The sequence below is a fragment of the Chiloscyllium punctatum genome, chromosome 28, assembly GCF_047496795.1.
Source record: "Chiloscyllium punctatum isolate Juve2018m chromosome 28, sChiPun1.3, whole genome shotgun sequence".
NCBI lineage: Eukaryota > Metazoa > Chordata > Chondrichthyes > Orectolobiformes > Hemiscylliidae > Chiloscyllium > Chiloscyllium punctatum.
The window spans coordinates 83302635-83308787 of record NC_092766.1 but is presented as its reverse complement, the minus strand read 5'-3'; positions in this window follow the sequence as shown (position 1 = coordinate 83308787).

The following is a 6153-nucleotide window of genomic DNA, read 5'->3' as shown; positions in this document are numbered from 1 at the left end:
GCTATCCCTAATCAAAAATACCTCTCCCCCTGCTCTGTTGCCCCCTTTCTATCTTTGCTATAGCATCTGTACACTGGAACATTAAGCTGCTGGTCCTATCCATCATTAAGTCATGCCTCTGTAATTGCTATAATACCCCAGTGCGATGTTCAAAACCATACCCTGAGCTCCTCTGCCCGACCTATCGGGCCTCCTGCATTGAAATAAATGCAGTGTAACTGCTCATTCTGTGCCTTGCCCTTGTCTGCCTTGACTGTTTGACATCTGAACTGTACCAGTGTCAGACTGAGCTCTTCCCTCACTCTCTCTCTGGGTTTACCCACATTCCTTCACTGGTTTAATGCCTCCTGAATAGCACTAGCAACTGTTCCCTTCCAGTGCCAGTACAATCCATCCTTCTGATGGAGGTCAATTCTACCCCACAAGAGATTCCAATGATCCAATAATGTGAACTCTTCTATTCCCATGTCATTGATACCAATAAACAATAGCCTCCCCTCAAAATGGTTATTCTCCCCTTTAAGAATATTCTGCTCCCTCTCTGAGAAATCCTTATACAAAAATTACACATTCGAATAATAAACCTTACAGACATCAGGTCATCATAAAAGGATTACATGACTCACTGAAGGTTTGGGGAAACCTTTTGAGAGAATGCGATGATTCAAAGGAGAATTTTTAAGCAGCAAATGGGATTGATCTGGAACACAATACTCACACACACAATGTGAATATCCAGATCCTGATATACTGAGTAATTCAATCAGAGTTTAGAAGAATATTTACTGAGATTACCATCTGAATGTCCACCTGTAATATCCTGTAATACAAGTTTATAAAATCTGTCACTCTCAGTTCAAGTTAGAAACCCACACCATCCCCTCCTCGTGGCCCAGGATTACTGTACATATTACCCTTGAGGGCATCAACAGTCAACTCAGAGGGACATCTGTGGGTTTCTAGGAGATTCCAACTGGAGAGCTCATGTGACTGAACACAGCAGTTAGAACATAGAACATAGAAGAATACAGCGCAGTACAGGCCCTTCGGCCCTCGATGTTGCACCGATCAAAGCCCACCTAACCTACACTAACCCACTATCCTCCATATACCTATCCAATGCCCGCTTAAATACCCATAAAGAGGGAGAGTCCACTACTGCTACTAGCAGGGCATTCCATGAACTTACGACTCGCTGAGTGAAGAACCTACCCCTAACATCAGTCCTATATCTACCCCCCCTTAATTTAAAGCTATGCCCCCTTGTAATCGCTGACTCCATACGTGGAAAAAGGTTCTCACTGTCAACCCTATCTAACCCCCTAATCTTTGACACATTGGAGAAAATGATCCAAGCGTCAGTGAGATATGGGGAACAAGAATTACTTTCTTTTCTTTCATTCCGTGCTGCCGCTCTGCCTCATCAATAAGACACGGGTGTGAAAGGCTAATGCCTAACGATGGGCAAGTTGTCTCCATCCTGACCAATGGGTAGGAAGATCCTCCCAAACACTCCAAAGCGTATCCCTAGAAAGATAGCAACTCTGCCTGCTTTCCACTGCCTTCCCACTGCCCAGTGTTCCCAGTAAATGTTTGGAAGAATGGGAAAGGGGGATATCTCCTAGAAAAGGCATAACCGGAAAGGTCTAAGAGGATTATGAAAAAAGAGAGAGATGCACAGGAGAAGGGGGCAATAAGTTGCCAGATGGGGTGTAACTTGGGAAAATGGGAAGTTGCTCATTTTGGAGGAGTTAATAAAGAACAAAGTACTATTTAAATGGTGGAAACTGTAGAAAGCTGCACCACAAAGGGACCGGGGTAATTGTTCAGGAAACACAGAAAGCTACCACACAGTTACACCAGGGAATCAGGAAGGGGAATCGAATGTTTTGTTTCAAAGTTTTTCAGTATTAGAGTTTGGAGTCTCTACCTGAGAGTAACGTGTGGAAGTGCTGGTGAGACCACCATATCTGCAGGAATGAGAGCAGTTTTGGTCCGTTCAGATAAGGAAATGTGTCACTTTATTGGAGGCATTTCAGGGAAGATTCAATGAGATGATCCCTGGTTTGGAGGGATTATCTTTTAAATAAAGGCTGAAAAGGTTGGGACTCTACTCACTGGATTTTGGAGAAAGAGAGGTGATCTCAGTGAGACAGATGGGATTCTTAAGGGGTTTGGCAGGATAAATACAGAGGGAATGTGTCTGAGGGTAAATACTGAGAGGGGGGTCTGAAACCAGATTCTGAGTCACTAAATCAAGGGTTCTGTTTTGGATTCAAGTTTAAGGCGACACAGACGCAGGTACGGGTTTTCAGTAGCAATGGAGCTGGGGTGAGGTGGAGAGAAGCAACGTTGAAGAGATTGGATTTCCTGGTGTTGCGATTGTGTGGATGTCTGATCAGAAGGTCATCTTGGGGTCAGATATAACAGCAATATTGTGAAGAGTGTCGTTCTGCCTCAGAGTTCCCAGTGGGAGGGAGGGGCTCAGCAGAAAGGTAAAGGTAAGGCAATGGGTTTAACCATGACAATGTTTCATTGGAGGAAATTGCAGCTAATTGAGTAGTGGAATGTGATAAGCAGTTTGATAACTGAGTAACAGTGGAGTAATGGAGAGGGATGATGGGGAGGGCGAGCTGGGCATCGTCAGTGTACATGTCAAACCTAACACTGTTTTTGGATGATATCACCTCCCGGCACTATGTACGTGAGATACAGGAGAGACCAAAGATAGATCGTTGAGGGACACCAAATGCAAGGAATTCAGAAAGGAAAGGGAGAATGGAGATGGAGCAGGATTTTCCAACAACAGTGAGGTCAAATATCAGTTTTTCACAGAATGGGAGAGAAGGACATAACCAGAAAAGACCAACAGACAGAACAAGGAACAATATCTATGAATTGGCGAAGGGGAGTGATGAGGCGGCAGCGGAGGAAAGAGAGTTGGAAAGGGAGTTTAGTGAGATTAGGGTAAAGGGTCAAGGTGAGCTCTGATAAGGCTTGACAAGACACTGGAGAAAGATGTAGGTTTAGGACAAAAACCAGGAACACCACGTGAGGCAGTTTGGCTCAGTGGGCTAGTGGGAGGGAGAGAAACAGCAGATCGGATTATCTCAGTCTTAGTGACAGAGAAACTCCATGTGCTCCTCACTCGTTGTTGGAGGGGAGGATGGAGGAGACAGGATGATGGACAGTGTTTTACAAAGAAACAAAACCAGGGTTAGTGATATTTAAAATGAGTGATCAAACCTGATGTATTTCGGTTTTATCCAGAATATTAAAACAAACGACTGAAGTCCTGGTTCGAATCCCATCTTGGCAGACGGTGGAATCTGAATTCAAGAAAAAAAAAAGAACGTATTAGGAATCTGCTGATCTCCATGAAACCATTGTCAATGGCGAAACAAATCCTGCCAACCTGACAGCGGCCCAGCCAGCTACTCACTGAAATAATCACTGCAAAGTCTCAACACCGGAATGAAACTGGATGGACCAGTTGGCAACTAACAAGGCACCAGAAATTACAACCACAGAATCAGCCCTCTCGATGGTGCAACATCCTACTCACGAACATAAGGTTTTTGGTGCCAAAATGTGGAGAGCTGTCTCACAGACTAGTCAAGGAACAGCCTGACATAGTCATACTCACGGAATCATCCCTTACAAACATTGACCAGACACCACCATCACTATCCCTAGATATCGAGAGTGTGGTGCTGGAAAAGCACAACAGTCAGGCAGCATCCGAGGAGAAGGAGAATCGACGTTTCGAGCCTAAGCCCTTCATCAGCCTGACCTGTTGCGCTTTTCCAGCACCAGACCCTTGACTCTGATCTCCAGCATCTGCAGTCTTCACTTTCTCCTGAAATCTCTGGATATGTCCTGTCCCACTGGCAGGACAGACCAGGCAGAGGTGGTGGCACAGTGGTGTACAGACAGGGAGGATTTGCCCTGCGAGTACACAGCATTGGCTCTGGAGACCAGGATGTCTCACGGCTCCTGCTGATTACCACGTCCCGTCCTCCCTTGGCTGATGAATCACTTCTGCTTCATGTTGAACAACATTTGGAGGAAGCACTGAGGCAATAAAATGCAGTCAAACTTACTCTGGGTACAGGATTTTAATGTCCACAATCGAGACTAGCTCTGCAACAGAATTACTGACTGAGCTGCAGGTCCTAAAGGGTATAGCTGCTCAACTGAGTCTGCAGCGGGTGGTGAGGCAACCAACAAGAGCGTAAAACATACTTGATCTCATTGTTATGAATTGACCAGCGGCAGATCCATCTGGCCATGACAGTATCAGTACGAGCGACCATCACACATTCCTTTTGGTGACAAAGTCTTGCCTTAAAGTTGAGAAAAACCTCCATTGCGTAGAGTGGCACTATCACCGTTCTAAATGGGACAGACTTCGAAGAGATGGACGATCTCAAACTGGGTATCTCGGAGACACTGTGGGACATCAACAGCAGCAGAACTGTAATCTGTAATCTCATGGGTTTGTAAATCCTGCACTCACCCATCACAATGGACAGGAAAGGAGGGCATGCCATGAGCAGCACCAGGCAGACCTAAAAATGAAGTGCCAACCTGTTGAAGCTATCAAACAGGACTATCTGCATTTCAAACAGCATCAGCAGCAAGCAACAGAGCTAAGTGATCCTACATCCAGTGGAACAGATCGGAGCTCTGCAGTTCTGCCACACCCAGTTGTGAACGGTGATGGACAATTAAACAACTCACTGGAGGAAGCATCACAGAAATCCCCACCCTTACTGATGGAGGGGCCTCACACACCCATGCACCAGATAAGATGACAGCATTTACAGCAATCTTCAGCCAGAAGTGCAAAGTGGGATGATCCATCTCAGCCTTCTCCAGTGGTTTCTAACATCACAGATGTGAGTTTTCAGCCAGTTCGATTCAGTTTGAATAACATCAAGAAATGGTTAAGTAGTGCAAAGGTTACGGGCCCTGCAAATATTCTGGCTATAATACTGATATCTTGTGCTCCAGAACTTACCACCCACCAAGCCAAGTACCGCTCCAGCACTGGCATCTACCAACAATGTGGAACATTGCCCAGGGATGTTCAACACAAAAACACAGGGCAATCCAACCCAGCCAATTTCCATCCATCAGTCCACACTCGATCAGCAGTAAAGTGATGGAAGGTGTCATCAACTGGGCTACCAAGCAGCAGCTGCTCAGCAACAGCCAGCTGAGTGACACTCATTTTAGGCTCCACCAGGGCCACTCAGCTCCCGATTGTGTTACCGCCCTGATTCACAATCTGGCCACCAGCTGAATCCCAGAGGCGAGGTGAGTGTGACAACTCAGTCCCACTCCAAGATCACTAATTCTAGCTGATTCCACCCTCATCTCAGCTCATTTACTAAAACTCTCATCCATCGTGTGTTATCTCCAGACTTCATTTTCCAAACACACTCAGGGCCAGCTTCCCACATTCAACCTCACTGTAATATCAAGAAAGTCTAAATCTCTGCTTGTTGATTTATCAAAAGGCTCCTAATTATAATCAACAGCGTACAGCCATAGAGATGTACAGCATGGAAACAGACCCTTCGGTCCAACCCATCCATGCCGACCAGATACCCCAACCCAATCTAGTCTCACCTGGCCAATATCCCTCAATTTAAAATTCTCACACTTGATTTAATTTCTGGCTGTGATAATCCCTAGCTCCCTGCACCACACACACTTTGAGACCTCAACAACCTATTTTCTTCGAGACTCCCAACCATTTGTTAATTTATTACTTCACCTGTGTGGCTGTTTCTACAGTTGCTGAAGCAGCATGGTCTGAAATTCGCAGCCAAAACCTCTCAGGTCTGCTTTCCACCTTTAAGACATCCCTCAAACCTGCATTTTGGCAGTGCTTTTGGTCACCTGACCTAATATCTCCATCTCTGGCGTAATGTCTAAAGTTCTCAATAGCATTTTTGTGAAATTATAAGCATGATAATAAAAATACAAACTGTTGTTGATTTGGACATTATTTTCAAATCATCACTGTTGCTGAGTGAATAATCGATAATGCCACTTACCCAACCACATTGTAAGGAGCACCTTCACCACACAAACTGCAGCTGTACAAGAAAGTCAAACATCACCCTCTCCACAAGCAACAGG